This window comes from Pteronotus mesoamericanus, unplaced genomic scaffold (assembly GCF_021234165.1).
Source record: "Pteronotus mesoamericanus isolate MK-2021 breed Mesoamerican mustached bat unplaced genomic scaffold, CSHL_Meso_final contig_69, whole genome shotgun sequence".
NCBI lineage: Eukaryota > Metazoa > Chordata > Mammalia > Chiroptera > Mormoopidae > Pteronotus > Pteronotus mesoamericanus.
The window spans coordinates 3724225-3748935 of NW_026555237.1; the positions used below are offsets into that span (position 1 = coordinate 3724225).

Below are 24711 nucleotides of genomic sequence, written 5' to 3' on the forward strand. Positions count from 1 at the left end.
ATATAATTAGTTAAGTATTTTGGGAAGATATCATCATGGATAATGATTGGTACCGTAAGATGTACATAGAGAAGAAGGCCATGTGAAGACAGAGGTAGAGATTAGAATTAAGCTGCCTCCAGCCATGGAATGCCAGGAGCCACCAAAATCTGGAAAAGGCAAGGAAAGATCCTCCTTCTAGAACCTTCAAAGGGAGCATGGCCCTGCTGATACTGTGTTTTTGGATTTCTGACCTCCTGAACAGTGAGAGAATAAATTTCTGCTGTGTTAAACCATCAAGGTTGTGGTGGCCCTTGGAAACTAATACACCATGGAAACAATCAGAGGTATGAATAAAAAACATATAAAGATATTCACCTTTGCATTATTTGTGACAGCAAAAAATTAAGGAAAACTTGAAATAAATGAAAACTAGAAGAGTTGTTATAATGTATACATAATATATTGTGCAGCATTAAAATATGTTTTGAAGATAATGCCATAGGAAAATGCCCACAGTACAGAAAATAGAAACTTCAGGATACAAATACATATATGTACAATGTGACCCCCAAAGGCATCTGTATACAATGCATATACTTACTACTCTGATGAATAATATGAGTAAAAAGTCCCAAATAGAAAACAGCACATAAAGTCAACAGTACACTAAAAGAAAAAATAAACCATGAATAGGAGGGTGTATCCCAGGGAATATACAATTATTATTATAAACAGAATGCAACACATTAATAATTAAAATAAGAGAAACTCTAAGAGGATGTTGAAAGGACATTTGATAAAATTCAGTGCTCATACCTTACAAAATATCTAGGAAAACTAGGAATAGAAGGCTTCCATCAGGAGTGACTTCTGCAACCCACAAGCTAATATCATTTTTTAGTGTGAAAAGACAGTTTCCCTATTAACTAATACTAGGATGAAAGAATAAATACTATTACCATGATTAATACTGTTCTGGCAGTTTTTACCAATTCAATAAGACAAGAAACAGAAATAAGGTGTCTAGTTATAAGGAATACAGAAACAGACTACCTCTGGCCAAAGTGTACGCATAGGTAGATATGCTTTGCTTCCTCACACAAACAGAAGAGGACAAAAACCAATTTAAAAACAAAAAACAACCAGAATTGCCAGAAAATCAAACTGTATGGAAGTCCAACAGCCAAGGAGTTAAAGAAACATTCATCATTCATCCAGACTGGTAGGAGGGGTGGAGACAGGCAGCTGGGGCAGAGAGGATGCAAGGCAAAGAAGACTGCCACTGGAGGATTGGGTGGGCGAGATAGCTGGTGGTCCACATCTGTATGCAGATAAACCGGGAGGAACAACTGGGGAGCGAGATAGTCATATAACACAGGGTTCCCATGAGGGGATATAAAACCTCAAAACCACTGGCTGTAAAAACCTCTGGGGGTTGCTGTGGTGAGAGAAACACCCAGTCTCACGGGAGAGTCCATTGGAGAGGCCCACTGGGTCCTGGAATGTACACAAACCCACCCACCTGGGAGTCAGCAGCAGAAGGGCCCAATTCACTTGTAGGTAGCGGGGTAAGTGACTGAAAGCAGGATGAGAGCCAAGCAAGTGGCATTTTTCCCCTCTCTGACCCCTCCCCCACAGATAGTGCCAAAACGCAGCAAAGTGGGTTGCCCTACCCCCCTAGGCCAACAGGTGTGCCAAGATAAAGAAATATGGCCCAAATAAAAGAACAGATGAAAACTCCAGAAAAAGAATTAAGTGACAAAGAGATAGCCAACCTATCAGATGCAGAGTTCAAAACTGGTAATCAGGATGCTCACAGAAATGATTATGGCCACAAAATAAAGGAAGAAGTGAAGGCTATACAAAGCGAAGTAGAGCAAACTATACAGGGCACCAACAGTGAAGGGAAGGAAACCAGGACTCAAATCAACAATTTGGAACAGAAGGAAGATAAACATTCAACCAGAACAGAATGAAGAAAGATTTCAAAAACATGAGGAGAGGCTTAGGAACTTCTGGGACAACTTTAAGCGCTCCAACAGGCGAATCATAGGGGTGCCAGAAGGAGAAGAGAAAGAGCAAGTAATTGAAAACTTATTTGAACAAATAATGAAGGAGAACTTCCCCAACCTGACAAAGGAAATAGACTTCCAGGAGATTCAGGAAGCTCACAGAGTCACAAACAAGTTGGACCCATGGAAGCACACACCAAGGCACATCATAATTACATTACCCAAGATTAAAGATAAGGAGAGAATCTTAAAAGCAGCAAGAGAAAAGAAGACAGTTACTTACAAAGCAGTTCCCATAAGACTACCAGCTGATTTCTAAAAAAAAAAAACCTTGCAGGCAAGAAGGGGCCGGAGAGAAGTATTCAAAGTCCTGAAAGATGAGGACCTACATCCAAGATTACTCTATCCAGCAAAGCTGTCATTATTCTAAATGTGCAGATAAAGTGCTTCCCAGATAAGGTAAAGCTAAATGAGTTCATCATTACCAAGCCCTTACTATATATAAAATGCTAAAGGGACTTATCTATGAAAAAGAAGATGACCAAAACTATGAACAGGAAAATGACAACAAACTCAAAACTATCAATAACTGAACCAAAAAACAAACAAACAAAATAAAAAACAAACTAAGCAAACAACTTGAACAGGAACAGAATCACAGACATGGAAATCACATGGAGGATTATAAGCAGGGAACGGGAGAATAGGGGAAAAGGTACAGGGAATATGAAGCATAAATGGTAGGTGGAAAATGGACAGGGGGAGGTTAAGAATAGTGTAGGAAATGGAGAAGCCAAAGAACTCTTATGTACAACCCATGGATGTGAACTAATGCTGGATGGAGCGGGGGTGCAGGGTGGAGGGGGATAAAGGGAGAAAGAAAATGGGACAACAGTAAGAGCATAATCAATGAAATATAATTTAAAAAATTAAAAAAAGAAATACAGAAACAGAATTATTATCTACAACAATAAGACAAGAGGATTGATTAAACTATTATTGAAATAAATGAGCATTCATATAAAGCATTGGGTAAAAGATGAAAATTCAGTTTTTAATTGTACAGAAAATGGAAACATAAGAGATTTACAATAGCAACAAAAACCATAAAATATCTAGGACTACCTGTTATATGAAATGTACATTTAAAAAAACCCACAAAGCTCTGAGAGACACAAAAACTTGAATCTATATTCCTGGAGGGTTAATTAGAATGCTGTGAAGAAAGCCACTCTTGCCAAATTAATTTAGAAATATCAAAGAATTCAATTAAAAAACATTAAGGGAATTAACTTAGAACTTGACAGTTTTTCCAACATTCATCTGAAATAACTGATGAAAACACATAACTACATACAAAAATTTGTGCCTCAGTCCCTTTTTACAATTTACTTAATAATTCTGGAGAAAGTTTTTTTTTGGAAATTTACAAAATAAGACATTCAATGTCTCTACTTGCTCTTTTAACAATTAATAAGAGATTAGCATTTATCACTTGGAAGTCTTCAAAACTGATGGGTATTTTCTTAAAAAGTACTTTTCCCCTGTGCATTATTTCTTTTGTACTTAATTACTTCTTATCCTGACTAATTTCCTCTAGGGATATGTGAACCCCTGCAAATCTGTGGTTACTTAAATGTACCCACTGTTAACCTTTTATTTACATACTGAACTTTATTTTTATACTGGCATAAAGACAGACTGGTATAATAAAAGAGTGGTCAAGAGTTGACTCCAGCTCTGCCTCTTTTTTTGAAAAGTAGATTAGATTACTATACCTACCTCAAATATTTATTGTGAGAATACAGTCACACGATTATTAGCTAGTACAAAGTGTGATACATATTAGAAACTCAGTATGATTTATTGTGTTACATATTTTGCAAGTATATCCTTCTTTCTCTTTATTCTCCCAGTTTACTTATGTAACTATTTACCCTATTTTAATTCACTCTTGAATTATGGCTAGAGCACAGTTGTTCATATGGGTGTCTCCTGTGCTAGGCTGCGATTTCTTATGGAAGGAAATCTTTTACTCATCTACAAGTCCACACAGCTCTTAGTCCAATGCTTTCCACACTTTGGGTGCCCCTCAAGGTGAAAGAAAAGAAGAAAAATAAGGAAGAGAAGGAAGGAGAAAGGAAAAGAAAATGATGTTGATTCTAATGATGCATGTAATATATTTGTACATTTGCAATAAAATTGTATTGGGTTAGCCAAAAAATCCATATAATTTTTTCCATAAAATAGGACACGTTTTTCATTTTCATTCAATAACTTTACTGGTTTGGATATCTTGAATACGTCAGCTATCTCCCACGTGGTATGTGTTGATCGCTCTCAATGAATGTCTCCATTTGATCACTATCAACTCAACTGGTCTACCCGATCATGGAGCATCATCCAGTGAGAAATCTCCAGCATAAAACTTGGCAAACTACTTCTGACATGTTTGATCAGTCACAGCACCGTCTCCATACACTAGAGAACTCTTTTTTTGCATTTCAGTTGTTTTTACTTTCTTGAAATGATAAAACATGCTGAAAATGTTGCATATTTTCTTTCATCTTCAATATAAAAAGGATACACAAAAATTCACCAACTTTGACAAGTTTTTTTTAAATGCAAGCTGATATTACAGCTGTCACCATACAATCTAATAAAATTGTTTTGAATAAAGTAAAGGACAACTAAAAGCTACCAGAGCCATCTTTATGGGGGGAAACACTTCTTAAAAAATTCATGTTATTGATTATGCCATTACAGTTGTCCCAATTTTTCACTTTGACTCCCCCTGCCCAGTATTCCCTTCCCTCCATCAATCTGTCCCCTTAGTTCATGTCTATGGGTCATGCATATAAGTTCTTTGACTTCTCCATTTCCAATATTCTTCTTCTATCCCTGACTATTCTGTACCTACTATTATGCTTCTTAGTTGCTACACCTTGTCCCCTATTCTTCCCCTTCCCCCTCCCAGCTTCTAACACTCCAAATGATCTATCTATGATTCTGTTCCTGTTCTGGTTGTATGCTCAGTTGTGTGTGTGTGTGTGTGTGTGTGTGTGTGTGTGTGTTTGGGTTTGTTTTAGATTCAGTTGTTGATAGTTGTGAATACGTTGGCATTTTACTGTTCATAGTTTTGATCTTCTCCTTTTTTCTTAAATGAGTCCCTTTAACATTTCATGTAATAATGGCTTGGTGATGATGGACTCCTTTAGCTTTACCTTGTCTGGGAAGCACTTTATCTAGTCTTCCATTCTAAATGATAGCTTTGCTGCATACAGTAATCTTGGTTGTAGGTCCTTGCTTTTTATCACTTTGAAAACTTGCCAGTCCTTTCCTGCCTGCAAAGTTTCTTTTGAGAAATCAGCTTGTAGTCTTACGGGAACTCCTTTGTAGGTAACCCTCTGCCTTTCTCCTGCTGCTTTTAAGATTTTCTCTTTATCTTTAACCTTTGGCATTTCATTTTTATTTTTTAAATAAGAGGTATCTTTTTAGAAATCTGCCTTTAAATTTCTTCTTTTTTAAGGTTTTATTTATTTATTTTTAGAGAGAGGAAGAGAGGGAGAGAAACATCAATGTGTGGTTGCATTTCATGTGCCCCCTGCTCAAGACATGGGCCACAACCCAAGGCAGGTGCCCTACATTGGGAATCAAACTGGCAACCCTTTGGTTTGCAGGCTGGTGCTCAATCCACTGAGCCACACCAACTAGGCCACCTTGGACATTTTTATTATGATGTACCTTGGTGTGTTCCTCTTTGGGTCCAATTGTTTAGGATTCTCTGTGCTTCCTGGACTTGTATGCCTATTTCCTTTGCCAAACTAGGGAAGTTTTCTTTCATTATTTTTTCAAATAAGTTTTCAATTTCTTGCTCTTCCTCTTCTCCTTCTGGTATCCCTATGATTCAGATTTTGGTACATTTGGACGTGCCTCAGAGGCTCCTTATACTCTTCCTGTTTTTTTAAATTCTTTTTTCTTCTTGCTGTGCTGGTTCAATGATTATATCTTCCTTATATTCCAAATCGTTGATTTGAATCCTGGCTTCCTCTCATCCACTGCTGGTTCCCTGTACATTTTCATTTATTTCACTTAGTGTAACCTTCATTTCTTCCTTTACATTGTGTCATACTGAACTGAGTTCTTTGAGCACCCTGATCATCAGTGTTTTGAACTCTGCATCTGATAGGTTGGTTATCTCCATTTCATTTAGTTATTTTTCTAGGGTTTTGTCCTGTTTTTTCATTTGGGCCATATTTCTTTGTCTCCTCATTTTGGCAGCCTCCCTGTGTTTGTTTGTGTGTATTAGGTAAAGCTGCTTTGACTCCCTGTCTTAGTAACATGGCCTATTGTCAGAAAGGCACCTGCAAATTGTGTGGGGCAGAGTCTTAGATAATTGCCATGGTGGGGCAACCTGCTTCACTGCTTTGTGGCTCTGTGTGGGGGTAGGGCTCAGACAGGGGCAATACTGCTGCCTGATTTCTGGAGGTTTGCCCCACACTTGCCCCATTTCCAGTCAACTCACTCACTCCCTGTATGTGACTGGCACCCTTCCAGCTTATGCCCTGGTGTTGAATTCCAGAGTCGGTGGGTTTGCCTATGTTTTAAGACTGTGCGGGCTCTTTAAGTGGAGTTTTCTGAAAATCTGGCAGTTTCTTCCCCTGCCCCAATCCTCACTGGTTTTCACAGCCAGAAGTTATGGGGATTTACCTTCCCAGCACTGGAACCCTGGCTGTACAGTATGACTGAACAGTCTGGATGAGGCTGGGATCACTTACTCCCAAGGTATCCTTCCTGATTTTTATCCACCACATGTGAGTGGGGGACTGCCTGTTCTGCTGTTATTTCTCCATGTCACACTGAATCTTTGCTCCTTCTACGTGTCTGGATGAATGGGGCTTCTTTAAATCCTTGGTTGTAGGATTTCGACAGAGCTTGACTTTCTAATAGTTCTGGGTTTTATTTGTTTTGAGGTCTAGTTGTAACTCTTTCTGTGGTTGCACGAGGACACAAAGCATGTCTACCTACATCTCCATCTTCACCGGAAGTCCCGAATGAACTTTTTGGCCAATCCTATATTTCATTATATCTTAATTTAATAAAATCTTAGCATTTTAGGCGAGTACTAAATTAGTGCAGAGAGGTGAATTGACAGATACAAATCTGACTATATCAGTGAGAAGATAAAAATATACTAGAAACCAATCTGTCCACAACATTTATTTAATTCCCACTATGTACTTACATAATTTCAGGGTCTGGCTTTTAATTCTGCAATCTATCCATGGTTTAATGGTGAATAAATGAAGCAGTCAAGGTCCCATGTATTATACAAGTAAAAAAATAAAGACTTATGAGTCCCATAACAGCAATAGCAGCCCTGCCTTGCTCTACAATATTGTTTTGTTTTACCACATATGGTATGGATGCCAGGGCTTTATTTGCATACAGTGGGGTAGAATTACAGCTGCCAAGAGGACAATATTATTATTATTTTTACTTAATCATATAAAACCAGTAAAACTGACTTCTGTCTAAGATGCAGACGTAGGTAGAACACTTTGCCTCCTCGCACAACCAAAAAAAGGACAACAACAAACTTAAAAACAAAAAAACCACCAGAACTGCCAGGAAAATCAAACTGCATGGAAGTCTGACAACCAAGGAGTTAAAGAGGAAACATTCATCCACACTGGTAGGAGGGGTGGAGATGGGCAGCTGGGGTGGAGAGGATGCATGGCAAGGCAGTGGCTGAAAGACTGGGCAGTCCCACATTTGTGTGTGAATAAAACAGGAGGAACAGCTGGGGAATGAGCCAGACCTCGAAATCCAGGGTCCAGGTGAGGGGAAAGTCTTGGAACCTCTGGCTTTAAAAAAATGGTGGGGGCTGCATTGGTGGGAGAAACTCCCAGACTCACAGGAGAGTTCACTGGAGAGACCCAAAGGGTTGTAGAATGTCCACAAAGCCACCCACCTGGGAATCAGTACTGGAAGGGCCCAATTTGCTTGTGAGTAGCGGGGGAGGTAACTGAAAGCCAGCCGAGAGCCAAGCAAGGGGCATTGTTTTTTCTCAGACCCCTCCCCAACAGACAGTGTCACAATGCAGCCATGTGGGTTGCCCCACCCTGGTGAGTACCTAAGGCTCCATTCCTTCCAACCTAACAGGCACGCTGAGACAAAGAAATATGGCCCCAAAGAAAGAACAGATCAAAACTCCAGAAAAAGAACTAGGTGATGAAGAGATAGCCAACCTATCAGATGCAGAGTTTAAAACACTGGTAATCAGGTTGCTCACAGAAATGATTAAGTATGGATGCAAAGTGGAGGAAAAAGTGAAGGTTATGCAAAGTGAAATAAAGAAAAATATACAGGGAACCAAAAGTAAAGGGAAGGAAACTGGGACTCAAATCAATGATCTTAAGTAGAAGGAAGAGATAAACATTCAACCAAAACAGATGAAGGAAGATTTTTAAACAATGAGGAGAGGCTTAGGAGCCTCTAGGACAACTATAAACATTCCAACATCTGAATCATAGGGGTGCCAGAAGGAGAAGAGGAAGAGCAAGAAATTGAAAATTTATTTGAACAAATAATGAAGGAGAACTTCCCAACCTGAAAAAGGAAATAGACTTCCAGGAGATCCAGGAAGCTCTGAGTCCCAAAGAATTTGGATGCAAGGAAGCATACACCATGACACATCATAATTACATTACCCAAGATTAAAGATAAGGAGAAAGTCTTAAAAGCAGCAAGAAAAAAGAAGACAGTTACCTACAAAGGAGTTCCCATAAGACTACCAGCTGATTTCTCAAAAGGAAACTTGCAGGCAAGAAGGGGCTGGAAAGAAGTATTCAAAGTCATGAAAGGCAAAGACCTACATCCAAGATTACTCTATCAAGCAAAGCTGTCCTTTAAAATGGAAGGGTAGATAAAGTGCTTCCCAGATAAGGTAATGTTAAAGGAGTTCATCATCACCAAGCCCTTATTATATGAAATGTTAAAGGGACTTAACTAAGAAAAGAATATCAAAAGCTATGAACAGGAAAATGACAACCAACCCACAAGTATCAACAACTGAACAAAAAAAAAAACCACCAAAACAACAAAAAACCTTAGGAAACAACTAGAACAGGAACATAATCACAGAAATGGAGATCAGAGGGAAGAGGGAAGGGGGAAAGGGGGGCAAATTGTACAGGGAATAAGAAGCATAAATAGTATGTACAAAATAGATGGAGGGATGTTAAGAATAGTATAGGAAATGGAGAAGCCAAAACACATCTATGTACCACTCATGGACATGAACTAAGGGAGTAGGAAATGCTGATGGTGTGGTGCATGCCCAAAGGTAATAATGGGGAGAAAAAAATGGGGCAACTGTAATAGCGTAATCAATAAAATATATTAAAAAAATAAAACCAGTAAAATTTTCCTGAATGCCTAACTCGTAAGCCTATAATAATACTAATATTACCAAGTTAACAATGTGAGTCATTCATGGGAAGATATTAATTTTTAAAATGGTACCTCATACAGCTCTAAATTAAATATAATCTCATGCAAAAATATAGAAGGAAGCCAATCAATGTTCATGAAAAGGTAAAGTTTGTGGAAAATGGTGGGCAAACGTTAATAAAGAGAATGGACCAGGGAGGGCATTTCAGTATGGGAACCATGATAACAAAAGTAAGAAGACAAGATTACACCCAGGTAAGTGGGCAGTGAAAGTCTACATTAGAGAGAAAATGGAAGAAATACATGGGTAGATATACTGGGTCTAGATTAAGCACTGCCTTCAATGCCAAGACCAGTGGCTTGTATTTGGTCCTATAAATAAGATACTATTTCAGGAGTGTTCCCGGGTAGGGGAGACCTTATACTGAATAAAAGCAAAAGGCTAGGGAGATGAGCAGACAGTACTGTGCACTCAAATGGCCAAGAGACAAGAGGCAGGGAAACCAATGTGAAAACTACTGAAATCATTATTATTGAACAATATTAAAAATCTGTGTAGCCTGGGAATTGACCAGAGTTATTTCTACACAGCAAACAGTGGAGAAGGACAGCAGTTACAGTTACAGGCCAGGCAGCCCAAGGTCAGCTTTTCCTTGAATTTATACTTCGCATCACGGTGGTCATTGGTATCATTAAAAGGGTGAAAGACACCCTAATTGCGCTTAGAAAACGTGGAACAGAACAGAATTACCACTAGTTAAGATAGGGAAAAACACAGTACTGAACAGATTTCAGAGTGTGTCCGGTACATGGCAAGACCTCAACAAAGAAACATCACCTTTATGTGACTAGCACTGTGCAAAGACCTTTCACGTGTTCTATTAATAATTGGTATGTATACAGCACTTACTGTGTGCCAGGCAGATCTAATACTCACAACCCTAGGAGGCAGGGACAGTCATCCACTTCCACAGATGCACAACGGTTAGTAACCTGCTCAATGTCATGTTGCTGGGAATGCTGGAGCCAGGATTAGGACCTAGGGGGCTGACTCCAGGGCCTGTACTCTGAACACCACACTCTATGGATGCTTTTCAAAACAACCTATGAAGTAGTAAGATGAGTCCGATTTGTTCAACAAATATTTACAGAGTTCTTACCTGCCCAGACCCATCCCATGTATTGAGTTTTCAGTGATGGATGAGTTACAAACCCTACTCTGAAGAAGCTGATAGTCTAGTGAGCAAGAGAGAGAAATAAACCCACATTTTACTGATGAACAACAGAAACTCTAAGCTTCCGTATATTAAATAACTTATTGAAGCACACAACCAATATAGAGGGTGATTAGGCCAGGACTTAAACGTGGATGTTACACCTCCAGGTCTAATGTTTATTCCAAGTGATTTTGTTACTTTTCTTTGTGGCCTACAGGGCAAAACCACAAGAAAACAAAATAATATCATAATTAGGACTATCTAATCTAGCCAAACTTCTACAAAAAGATCCTGACCAAAGACAGGAACCAGAGCTCAAAAGCATCGTTAAGATAGAAATGTAGTGTTTTCAATAATTTTAATATCTAAATTATTTTCAGTATAATGTAAGGTGTTTACATTATAATGTAACACAGACCATACTCGTAAACCATTATAATGTAATGAACCATAATGTTTATATGGTTCATGCAAGGGGCAGCAGGGTACAATGGAATAAATGGCATGGGACAAGTCTTCCACCTACTCTTGCAGCCTCTTTTCTGGACATCCAGTGATCCAACCTCCCTGAATGACCAGTGGCTCCCCAAGCTGCCCAGATTGTATGCTGGGTGCTGCAAATACAAAGATGAAAACACAATCCCTATCCCTAAGCAGCTCATAGATAACGAGGAGACAAGTGCCACAGCAGTGATGGGTACAGGGAATTGGGAGCTCCAAAGGGAGGAAACTGAGCCAGCACTGAGGGCAGCAGGGTTCCCAGGGAGGAAATGACCCTGGACTGAGTCTTCAGGGACATGGAGGCTTGCCGTGCAGCTATGGATGTGGCATGGTCAGGGCTTCCCCAGCATCCAGCCACTGTTTGTTCAAGAACCAGAATTTTGTGGTGCCCAGAGCACAAAGGGTAAGGAATGGGGTGGAGAAGGATGAGCAAGAGGGCAGGTGCCTGATTATGGGGCTGACTAGACTGCAGCTGAGGAGAAGCCATTGAAGGTTTGCCTCCTTCAGCTTTTACAAGAGGGAAATATGCTCCTTGTAAATACTCCAGAAGGTACAGAGTAGGAAAAAGATGAAAAGCATTCAAAATTCCAGAATTTAGAGATAACCACTGTTACCATTTTGATGTATAACCTTTTATACACGGGTGGGCAAAAGTAGGTTCACAGTTGAGTATGCAAAACAGAGTTTATTCTTGTATTATTATTTATTCATTATTGTATTTTCCATAGGAACAACTGCAAACCTACTTTTGCTCACCCCAGTATATATGTTTATAAATTATATCTATGTTTACATATACTAACAAATATATTTTTCTTCAAAAATGAAATCATTCAAAATATGGTATATGCATACAATGGAATATTATTCAACCTTACAAAAAAAAAAGGAAATTCTGAAACACATCACAACATGGATAAACCTTCAGGGTATTGTGCTAACTTAAATGAGCTCTTCAGAAAAAGACAAATACTATATGATTCTACTTACACGAAGTACGTAGAGTAGTTAAATTCATAGAGAAAGTAGAATGGTGGTTGGGGGAGAGGGGAGAAATGCGGAGCTCTTGTTTAAAGGATACAGAGTTTCAGTTTTGCAAGATGACAAGCGTTTCGGAGATTGGATGCACAATGTCAATATATTTAACCCCACTGATCTATATACTTAAAAATGGTTAAGATGGTATATTTTATATGTATTTTACCAAATTAAAAACAAAAATATAAGCAAATAAATAAAACTGTTTTAATACTCTTTTCACTTATTTTTGTGGTATCTTTCCATGTAAGACATATACACCTCCATTGATATTTCAGATGGCTGGATACTATTCTATTGTAGAGATTCACTTTTATTTATTTAACCTATGAGGATTCTTTTTTTAGGATGGAGGAAAATTATGAATGCTTGATTTGTGAGGAGGAATCTGTAATGAACATAGAGAGATCTAAGAACACAGGAGAGAGAGGAATATTAATAAGAGGGATGGTTCTGAAGGAGGCACAAGAAGATGGCATTTGGGGTTTAAGTAATGGGCTAGCCTTAAACATGGGGAAATATGGATACCACATCCTTTGTCGAAAGGAGATGAAGATGGATATGAATATATTTGCAAGTGAAAGGGAGAGGTTAGGTAGTTGAAGGAAGTCGGGAGACTGGACATCCCAGTGAAGTCAGAGGTAGAGGGAGTGGAGGAACTTTTAAAAATGAAAGAGTTGGAAGGATACACAATTTTGTTCAAAGAATGGATACTGGGATTAAGATTTATGAGGTGAAAAAATACCAGCTGGACAAGAATTTGGGTAGAGTGTTGGGATTGAGTAGCTGTGGCTTAGTGAAGGTGAACTCATTAATTAAGAAGATCCAATGGAATTTGAGGCCAGGTTCATAGTCAGACCATCTAGGATGGTGCCACCACCAAGGTTACAACAGGAGTTGGGGAGGAAAGGGAGGTATGAGAAGACATAGAGCCAGGTCTTCAGTTCCTCAAGAAATGAATGGAAATGATTTGGGGTTGGAAGGAGAGTAGTGATGGGAAAGGGTGAAGGCACTTTACCACATTTAGCTTCAATGTTGGGGGGTGATGAGCTTTTCATGCAGTGACTCAAAAAGGTTGAGAGAGCAATCAGCAAAAAAAGCTGAGAACTTTAACCTGCATTCCCTAGGGTGAAGAGGAAAAGAGTTGGGGGGGGCATTAAAGAGGACGATAAGTGAAGAAGTTAAGAGGGAGTGAAAACACGAGATGTTATATGTGAGAGTAGGGAGGTGGGTATGAGATGTTGTACAGTAGGAGGCAGAAGGACATGGGATTATGGACATAGGTGGATGGCCAGCCTTGAACAAAGAAAAGAACATGACTGTAGAACCCATGTCTAGTCTCAGAAAAGTGGTAAGAATCACTAAGTTTGCAAGAGACAGCAATGAGACTTCTAGTTCTCAGAGCACATTTTCTAGTAATTCCAAATTCTTTACCATGATTGATTTTTCTCCACAGTACATTAGCCATATACTATACTAGTTCCTTGTTTATTTCTGATCAATTTCCCCCACTAGAATATAAAACCTGCTGAAGGCAGGAACACCATCTGTTTTGTTCATTGCTGTATCACCAGCACCTAGACCATGTCTCCACATAGTAATGCCTCAATAATGCACATTTGCTGAATGAATAAATGAGTGAATGAGCAAATGTTAAAGGCCAGTTAGGATAGGGATATCCCATGAGGCTTGCTAAAATATAAGGTAGGGTCTTCCCCAAAGGGAGCTATCTTAAGGTGTTTGTCTTAAAGGGACAGAAAATGTCAGCTTCCTCCCAGATTCTATCTGCTCTTCATGTGACTATTCCTTCTGATCCTGGAGGACTCAGCTTAAGTGTCACCACTTCTGGGAGGCCCTCTTCAAGTCTCTCCCCCTATCCGGGACAGCTCCCTTTTTGGGTGCTCTTAAGGTATCCGCTGATTCTTCTGTTATTATACTTACCCTACAGGGTGATCTGATGATAAAGTTCTAACTGGGAAGGTCATGGTGGGTAGTCACACCCCAGGCATGTAACTTTTTAGTAAAAGGTTTATCTTTACCTTAAACAAGCCCTGTCCATTGTTTCTGTGCATCTAGGTTAACAGACCTTTGAAATAAGCACCCTCAAGAAAGCACATAATAATGTTAACTGTCCGGTAATCCAGTACCCCCTTTGCTTCTCCCCCTCATTCAGTCTTCCTTATGTTCCCTCCTTAATTTCAAATACATAAAAGAAGCTGCAAAACTGTTATTCTCTGGGACATTTGAGATCTTGCTCCCCAGTAATATGTAGTCAGTTTGACTCAAATAAATTTATAAGAATTCTCTACAGGTTTGTACATTCTAAAGTCAACAGTATAACTGTTTACATGTTGGTCTCCCCGACTAGACTGAGCAAGAATAGCATATCTGGAACACACAGTAGGGACTCCATAAATGTCTGCTGAAGATATAAATGGAAATCACTTAGTAGAAAGTGTGATGGTCACGTGAGACGGTCAATAAGAGCCTGTATTTTCCCTCAAACCTGCCATGCAGAAATTCACACTTTTGGCCCCACTGAGCATGTGGGCCCTTGTTGCCAAGGCTTCTGAGTGAGAAATCAGCTAACCTCCCAGCACCGAAGATAAGTTGGAATCTTTCTGTTTAAGATATGGGAGCGGTCCACTGTCTTTCATGTACCAATTCCCCCAACTCCCCTGCCCATCTGTGATGTCATGATGGAGCAGTGAAGGACATGAGCTGCCCTGCTCACCTGTGATGCTGACCAACTTACAGAGCATGATAGAAGCACCTAGGAACTTTTAAAAATGTCAGATTTTATTGGTCTGAAGTGCAGCTTGGATTTTTACAGCTCTTCAGATGATTATGTTGCACAGCCAGGGTTGAGAACTTCTGCCCCTTGGCTCCTTGCCATTTCCTCCTGGCTGTGGCATCGTCTAAGGCAGCATCTTGTCAAGCACTTTAACACCCCAAAGCCAGACCTGGGCAAGGGTCTAACGTTGTTTGAACAGCCCCATGGAAGACGCTGCTCCTTAGAACAGTACCAGAAGCGAAACCGTACAGTTACTTGTACTGGAGGAAACCACGTCTTTGTGTTCAATCTAAAACTGTGCTGTCCACAAAGAGTATTTAAGTTTATATTAATCCAAATTTAAAATTTTTCTACATTAAAAATTCAGTCCCTCAGTTATATATTCACATGCTGAACAGTTGCTAGTGGCTACTGCATTGGACAGTGCAGAAACGGTACTTTCCCATCCCCATAGAAAGTTCTGAGGAACAGTGCTAATATTAAAAAAAAATAACTTTCTTGAGAAAAATAACCTGATTATATTCATTTTCTGCTGATCATGGACAAAATGACTCATGAGGTATGCAGAGGGTAAACTGAATCTCTGATCATTTCTTCTCAGCATCCACACCTAGATGAGTGAGAGCAGCTCTTTATACCCTTTTGTGGGAATTAGGAACAAAAGTTTTTCTGAACAGTTCGATATATGTATTAGGGCAGCAGTAGCTTTCCAGCTTTTTTGGCCAAGACCAACAATAAAAAATATATCACAATCCAGTATACAGATATATATGTATAACTCGTACACTAAAACTCAATGTTGTTGTTTTGTTTTTTTTATCCTCATCCAAGGACATTTTATTCACTGCTTTTCTTAGAGGGAGGAAGGGAAACACTGATGTGAGAGAGAAGCATCGACTTGTTGCCTTCCATTCACACCTGGACTGGGGAATGAACCCAAAACTCAGACATGTGTTCTGACCAGGAACTGAACCTGCAATCCTTTGGTTACAGGACAACGCTCCAACCAACTGAGCCATACCAGCCAGGGATGAGACTGAAAGTTTTATAAATCAATATTTATCCTTATTACATATTTTTAAAGTACATTTTATTGATTATGCTATTAGACTGTCCCACTTTTTTCTCCCCTTTATTCCCCTCCGCCCTGCATCCCACCTCCCACCATCATTCCCCGTCCCTTAGCTCATGTCCATGGGTCGTACATAGAAGTTCTTCGGTTTCTCCATTTCCTATACTATTCTTAACCTTCCCCTGTCCATTTTCTACCTACCATTTATGCTTCTTATTCCATGTACCTTTTCCCTCACTCTACCCTCTCACTCTCCCCTTTAATAACTCTCCATGTGATCTCCATTTCTGTGATTCTGTTCCTGTTCCAGTTCTTTCCTTAATTTGTTTTTGTTTTTTGTTTTTTAGGTTCCGTTATTGATAGTTGTGAGTTTGTTGTCATCTTACTGTTCATAGCTTTGGTCATCTTCCATTTCTTAGATAAGTCCATTTAACATTTCATAAAGTAAGGGCGTGGTGATGATGAACTCCCTTAACTTCACCTTAGCTGGGAAGCACTTTATCTACCCTTCCATTCTAAATGACAGCTTTGCTGGATAGAGTAACCTTGGATGTAGGTCCTTGCCTTTCATGACTTTGAATACTGCTTTCCAGCCCCTTCTTGCCTGCAAGGTTTCTTTTGAGAAATCAGCTCATAGTCTTATGGGAACTGCTTTGTAAGTAACTGTCCCCTTTTCTCTTGCTGCTTTTAAGATTCTCTCCTTATCTTTAATCTTGGGTAATGTAATTATGATATGCCTTAGTGTGTGCCTTGGTGTGTGCTTCTTTGGGACCCTTAGAGCTTCCTGGACTTCCTGGAAATCTATTTCTTTTGTCAGGTTCGGGAAGTTCTCCTTCATTATTTGTTCAAATAAGTTTTCATTTAATTGCTCTTCCTCTTCTCCTTCTGGCACCCCTCAGATTCGACTGTTGGAGGACTTAAAGTTGTCCCAGAGGCTCCTAAGCCTCTTCTCATTTCTTTGAAATCTTGTTTCTTCATTCTGTTCTGGATGAATGTTTATTTCTTCCTTCTGCTTCAAATCATTGATTTGAGTCCCAGTTTCCTTCCCTTCACTTTTGGTTCCTTGTATGTTTTTCTTTATTTCACTTTGCATAGCTTTCTCTTGTCTCTCTCTTTTGCGACCATACTCAAGCATTCTGTGACCATCCTGATTACCAGTGTTTTGAACTCTGCATTTGATAGGTTGGCTATTTCATCACTTAGTTGTATTTTTTCTGGAGTTTTTATCTGTTCTTCCATTTGAGCCATATTCTTTCTTGTCTTGGCACAACTGTTACATTGTAAGGGGCCAAGCCTTAGGTATTCACCAGGGCAGGCAACCCACATGGATGTATTGTGGAACTATATGTGGGGGAGGGGTCTGAGAAGGAATAATGCCGCTTGCTCAGCTCTTGGCTGATTTTCATTCACTCTCCCCACCACCCACAAGCAAATTGGGCCCGTAGGGTACTGATTCCTGGGTGGGTGAGCTTGTGTACATTCTGGGACCCTGTGAGTCTCTCCAATGAACTCTCCTGTGAGGCTGGGTGTTTCTCCCGCTGCAACCCCTACAGGTTTTACAGCCAGAGGTTTTGAGGCTTTATTTCCCCATGCTGGAACCCTGGGTTATACGGTCTGTCTCAGTCCCCAGTTGCTCTTCCCTTTTTATCTGCATGCAAATGTGGGACCACCCGTTCCAACACTCCACGCCTTGCTCCACGCCCTTTCCACCCTGGCTGCCCATCTCTGCCCTTCCTACTGGTCTGGATGAATGTTTCTTTTTTAACTTCTTGGTTGTCAAACTTCCATACAGTTTGAGTTTTTGGCATCTCTGGTGTTTTGTTTTGTTTTTTTAATTTGTTGTCTTTCTTTTGTTTGTGCGAGGAGGCAAAGTATATCTACCTATGCCTCCATCTGGGCTGGAAGTCTAATCACAACTACCACTTAAGCTTTGTTTATACTTGCCTAAAAGTATTACACGTTTTCATGTTTTTTCAAAGACACTTCATGTCACTCCTTTGTATTCTACAGATAGTCTGCATCACTGTCCCTAGAGACAGACAATTCTGCAACTTTGAACAAAAATTTGAGTATCTAGAGGATTTTTAGTGTATTAGACACATGCTATGTACTTTTTAAAGAAGAAAAGTAACCACGATGATAAGCTGTTGCCTCTTCTATTCTACCTTGCAAAGTCTATGGACAAGTGATAACTTGTATTTATTGTAATTTGTCCTTTAAGAAAAACTGAAATCTACTTCCAAAATGAAATTAGTTATACTTACCTGGTGGGGGAGATACCATGACCACAAAATGAAATTAGTTTTACTTTCTAAATTGTACTGGGGGAAAATAAAGATTTTCAGCTCAATTTAAAGATAACTTTTACATGAAATTCTTAAAACACTGTTTTCCATGTATTACATTAAAATTAAATCAAAAGGTATAAACTTCCTGTTATAAAATAAGTAAGTCCTGGGGATATAATGTACAGCATGGTGACTATAGTTAACAATACTGTCCTGTATATTTTAAAGCTGCTAAGAGAGTAGATCTTAAAATTTATCACAAGAAAAAAAATTGTAACTGTGTGGTGAGGGATGTTAATAACTTATCATGGTGATTATTTTATAATATACTCAAATATAAAATCATTATGTTGTATACCTGAAACTAATATAATGCTAAATTGTCAAATATACATATAAAATGAAGCACTTCCAGGCAAGCAGTGATTTTGAAAAAAATTAGAATGTAGTAAACAAGTGCGGAATTTACGGATGGGATCGACACACTCATTTAGACCATTTGTTGTTATTTAGAAGTGGTTAGGAGGGAAACACTGAGCTCTGGACACATAATCTGTTGGGAAACTGTCATTTCTTTAGGCACCAGGCTGCCCAAAGAAATGTGTTCAGAGGCCACAGGCTGGCAGTAGTTAGGTTACTTCCAGCCTAAATATGCAATGACGCCCCCCTCACCCATCAAGCCTCATCTTACACAGAAAACAACTGTTTTCAGTTCATTTCTGCTTTTGTGCAATGCTGTACAACATCTGAGTCTCACAGGTCCATCTATGTATCAACGTTGCATTGCAATATGGGAGGTGAGGTGGTTGAACTCATGGGCTCTGCCGCCTGACTGTCCAGGGTTCAGATTCTGCCTCTGTGACTTACTGGGATGTAGGTACTGTGGGATTATAGCAGTGCCAACATCAAAGGACTGCTGTGAGAAACAAAGTAATACATGTAAAGCATTCAGCATGGAGCCTTTGGTAAGAACTCAATGATGTCCATGTCGCTATCATCTATTACATATGTATTAAAACAGTACTTCCTAAAGTGGGTCCCAAGCTTAGTTTCAGGGGTAGTATTTAACATCATGATCTATATATACACATGCATTTAATAATAATAATATAAATAATTACCCTGCTTATATAGTGCTTACTATAAGGACACTTCAGTTGTTTCCACATCTTGGTCAGTGTGAACAATGCTATTATGAACATAAGGGTGCATATATCTTTGCAAAAAAATGTTTTCATATTTTTCAGGTAGACACCCAGAAGAGGGGTTGCTGGGTCATATAGTAACTATTCTTAATTTTTTGAGGAGCCTCCATACACTTTTCCTTAGTGGCTGTACCAGTTTACATTCCCACCAGCAGTGAATGAGGGTTCCTTGTTCTCCACAACCTCTCCAACACTTGTTGTTACTTGTCTTGCTGATAACAACCATCCTAACCGGTGTGACGTGGTATCTTTTTGTAATTTTGATTTGCATATCCCTAATAGCTAGTGAAGTTGAGCATCTTTTAATATATAAATTAATAAAATAGAATATTACTTAGCTGTGTGAAAAGATGAAATACTGCCATTTTGTGACAACATGGATGAACCTTGAGATTATCATACTAAGTGAAATAAGTCAGACAGAAAAAGTCAAGAACTGTATGATTTCATTCATATGTGGGATGTAAAACTGAAAGCAACAAATGAACAAACACCTCAAAGATACAGACAACAGTATGGTGGTTACCAGAGGGAAAGGGGATAATGAGTAGTAAAGAGTAAAAGGGGCCAAATATATGGTAACTGAAGACAATCTGACTGTGGGTGGTGGGCACAAAATGCAATATACAGATGATATGCCATAGAAATGTGCACTAGAAACCTATATAATCTTATTAAACATGTCACCCCAATAAATTTAATTTTAAAAATGCTGATCCTAACCTGTTAAATTGATTTCATGACCCAAGACATGGTTTGAAAAATATTCTAAATATTGTATAAAAATTTTTTAAAAAACATTTAACAATAAAAAAGTTAAGTCTACGTATCTCTTCTTACCATGCTATCATGCATTGTAAATCTACACGCACACACACACACACACACACACACACACAAGTGGGGTGTAGATTTTTTTTGGCTTTTTTTTTTTTTTTTTTTTTTGTAACAACAGGATTACAAATTTTCCTCATTCCTGGTTCTATCAATGTCAAGTTCCACTTTCTTCTAAGGAGTATTGTCATCAAGTGTTACCTCTGCAGGGGATGGTGGAGAGAATTTAAAGCTGCATTGTTCAGAACGGGGTTAGCCACTAACCCCAGTGTCTACTTAAGTTAATTAAAATTAAATTAAAAAATGAAAATTCAGTTCTTTAATTGCACTAGACATTTTCAAGTGCTTAATGGCCAGCGATATGTGACTCTTGGCTACCACACTGGGATGATTAGAACATTTCCAGAAAGTTTATTAGAGAGCACTGACCTAGAGAAAGGCCATTTAAAGATGATAAAAACAAAATTTTTCATTTCTCATTTGGTAAAAGAGTTCCAAGCCCTATCCAGCAGAACTGGCTTGACTTTGGATACTGTTTAGTTGAATTTAAAAGCTACTGCCAAAGATTCCATTTTTATCTCAAAATATCATTCCAACCAACCTGTCTAAAATCTCTTTGCATTGACTTTCCATTGCCACAAGTTGTCTTCCAAAATCCAAGCATGCCAGGAGATGATTATTAGATGATGACAATAACTTGCTAAAGTTCTACTAACTTAGTTTAAAAGTGCTTACAGCAATTTATTAAAAAACATAAAAATACATGGTATCATCAGCTTCAGGAATAAAAGTTTAGAGTTAAAATAAATAGGGACCCACTTCTGTTACCATTAGGATAAAGAAAATACTTATTACACACCTGAGTCTGTCCCTAGCCTTTTCATAAACTTAGACTCAGATTCAACAATATCTGGTCTTTTTTTCACATTTTGAGAACTTTAGCACATATCTCACTTGAGCCGCACAGCCTAATCACCACTGTAGTGTGGATTCTGAGTGCCGTAGATCCTTCTTGTGAAGGGGAAGACTGAGAGGGAATTATTATCTTGTCTATGTATGTCTTGCTTCATTGGTTACTGAACTGATCACAATTGGCCAGACTACAGAGAAAACAAGTAGCTAAGACTACGGGACCAGTTAGTTTTTCCTCTGTTATGATTCTAGGTGCCCTGCTAATCTGGCCACTGTACTGCAGCGGTGGGCCTAGGTCACAGGGGAAACAAAGCAGGAGGACAGACAAGAGTGTACAAACCCCTTGCAGAGTTTTTGTAAGAATGACTGTGATAGTTCTACAACAGCGATTTTTCAAGCTTTTTCATCTCATGGCACACATAAACTAAGTACTAAAATTCTGCAACGCACCAAAAATTATATTTTTTGCCAATCTGATAAAGAAAATAGGTATAGTTTTGATTCATTTACACTGGACGGCTATTGTTGTGTTGGGTGTTGTCATTTAAAAAAAATGTTTTTAGACAGAGAGGGAGGGAAAGAGAGATCTGAGGGAAAGAAACAGCAATGTGTGGTGGCCTCTTGCACACCCCTACTGGGGACCTGGCCCGCAACCTAGGCATATGCGCTGACTAGGAATTGAACTGGCAACCCTTTGGTTTGTAGGCCTGCACTCAATCCACTGAGCCACACCAGACAGGGTGTTGTCATTTTTTAATTTGATAGTCTATGGGGAAAAAGGTCAGTGCCCCTGACCAAATAGTCAGCTACTGGATGTTTTAGAAATTCTTGCAGCACACAGGTTGAAAATTGCTGTTCTGCAACAAAGCCTAACATCAGGCCATCAAGCATTATTATGTTCATGCCAAAATAATTATGTCACAGAGCAAATCTCCTCTGCAAAGCAACCTGTGAAAAACATTTGATATGAAATATTGGAATTAACCAATTGTTATAAAGACACTTCAATGTTGATGTAAATAATCCAAGCAGATTGCCTTCAGCTAATGGCACATTATAATAAACATGCATTTTCCAAGTCTTTTATTTTTGTTCAGTGTCATAACATCTGCCATCTAGTCATTACTGTTAGCAAAACTTATTCATTTTTTAAATTCCCATGTCCAGCTTTTTAGCTTCCAACTTGGGGAGCTTGCAAGACATTTATTAAATGTGTGTAAGCAAAGGACACACCACTAAAATTCCTATGCTTATATGCCTTGAAGATCACATTTCTAGTTTATGAAGAGATGTCAGCTATAGTTAATCTTGGAAACATGGTGTCTTTAGGGCACATGGAAGAAAAAGTTTGGGACTTAATGCACAAGAGCTGAGACTCCAAGAGTCTTTGATCTGCAAATATCACATAAATGAATCTAACAATTTTTCTTTGAAAATTTTAAGTAGGTCAACTTATTAACTGCTACCATAGAGTTTATATATCCATATTCACCTAGCCTTCTGATGAACTACAGCGCAGAATGGAGTTACAGCCCTGCATTATTAAAAATATGCTTTTGATTCAAGTAGAGAAATGAAGAAGCAGAAACTAGCATTACCGTTTAGGTTTTGTTATTGTAACAGGTCCAGTAACTTGTTTTTGAAGCATTTATAGTAATTTATTATCAACTGAGTAATAAGCAGCCATATAAAGAGTTAGGAAACTCTTTAAGCATTAACATGAAAAATCTCTCCAAATATATTTAAAGTGAAAAGCGAGGTGTAAGATAGATCCAAGAACTTTAAAAGAAACAAAGCAAAACATATCAGTTATTATATTTGGTTCCCTAATACGACCTCGCATGTCAGAATGAGTTCACTCAAGAAGGGAGGCTTCCATTCCAATTGCGCTATATTCTCTTATTCATAGTCACAATTCTGGCTCATCCATGAAAGAAGGTCTGGTCAGAATAAACCTGACCAAAAAAAAAAAAAAAAATCAATGAAGTGTTTGGCGATATAATAAAGTGCGGTGGAGGTAGGGGTGGATGGAAAAGAGGGGTGAGTAGAGAGAAAAGGAATATGAATTAAAAATGGGAAAACCCTCTCATCCTCTATTGATTTATTTAAGGAGGTGAAAACCACTAAACAAGGGCTCTCTCCATAACCCAAGCTAATCACTTATTTTTATTGTAACGGATGCCCCAAAACAGCCTCGGTAACCCCCCACCGCCGTCTTCCCAGAGAAACCGAAAATCCAATTTCTTCCCCAGTGTGCGCCCAGGAAAAGAAAGCAAGACTGTGCCTTTAGAGTGGAGGGCGGTGCATAGGGCAAGGCAAGTTGGTGCCTGCTTCCTGGGATCCCTGATCCTTGAGCCAGCCTGACTTGGCTAACGGAAGAGCGAACCGCGAATGGTAGTGACGCTGGGAGGCCAAACTTGGGGTCGCTTCCGACCAGAGTCCACGCGACAACAAAAGGCCTGAGTATCTGGCTGGAGCGGCGGGTGAGGGCACCTGCCAAAGGACGGGACCTGAACCACTGATAGCGGGCGACGCAGGAGACCAGCGACCGGTACTGCGGCGGCGCCCGCTCGGCGCTTAGTCCGCTGGGGAGCGTCCGCAGAGACTCCCGGACGCCGACCGGTACCTGCGCCTCGGTCGGGGCGTGTGCGAGCAGGAGCTTAGGCGGGCGGGTCCGCGCCCGGGGCGCTTCAGGGAGGAAACCGGAGACAAGCAGGGCCCCGGTGCCGAGAGGATCCCGCCTCCCGAACCCCGCTGCCGCACCCGTCGCCCCCGGTCTCCGCCTCCGGGGTGGACGCGGAACCGGGCCTGACGCCCCCTGGCTGCCCGGCTGGCCCGGGCGGAGGACGGGACGCCGCGGACGCTGCGCCTACCTGTTCCGGTGCGGCGGGGCCGCGGTCGCCTCGCGGGGCCGTGACCTGCGGCAGTGGCGCCTGCAGTCGTGGCGCGCAGGGCGCTCCTTTCAGGAAGGGGTGGGATCTGCTCGCCCGCTGAGCCGCGGCCCGCCCCCGACTTATTCTGGGGTCCTTGCTGCGAGGTCTCTTGGAGAGAGCTGAGCCCCCCGGGCCTCCGCTTCTACCACCCCTTGGGGTCCCTAATAGTTACCGGGGCTGGAGCCGAGTGTGCAAAGTCGAACCGTTTCTTTCCACAGCCTTTGTGGACGCGCTTGCCTGGCGCTCCTCACCCAACAAAAGGAACGACGGAATCTGAGGGATCCTCCGCCTGGTGGTTATTTATTCCCGACCTGTGGTAACCTTCTGGCTGGCTCCGTCTGTCCACACACCTAGGGGTTTTGCACATGGCAACTAAGATTCATTTTATGCCCACCGGCTGATTGTAGCTCTCCGCCGCTCAGCACTCTCCCTTGGTTTTTCATCGACAAGAACAAACACAGGGCCAAC

The 24711-nt window shown here is 40.1% G+C and overlaps 1 protein-coding gene across 2 annotated transcripts in view; it reads right to left on the reverse strand.

The window, feature by feature from the left end:
• The window catches only part of TMEM150C (transmembrane protein 150C), an 86488-nt gene extending 61777 nt beyond the window's left edge, over positions 1 to 24711 (reverse strand). The window contains exon 1 of one of the 2 annotated variants that reach the window (XM_054582332.1): positions 24416 to 24711. The gene's annotated coding sequence lies outside the window, so the exon portion shown is untranslated. Of the gene's footprint in view, positions 1 to 24183; positions 24257 to 24415 lie in introns of those variants that run through there. The other variant, XM_054582333.1, reaches the window with a different exon arrangement.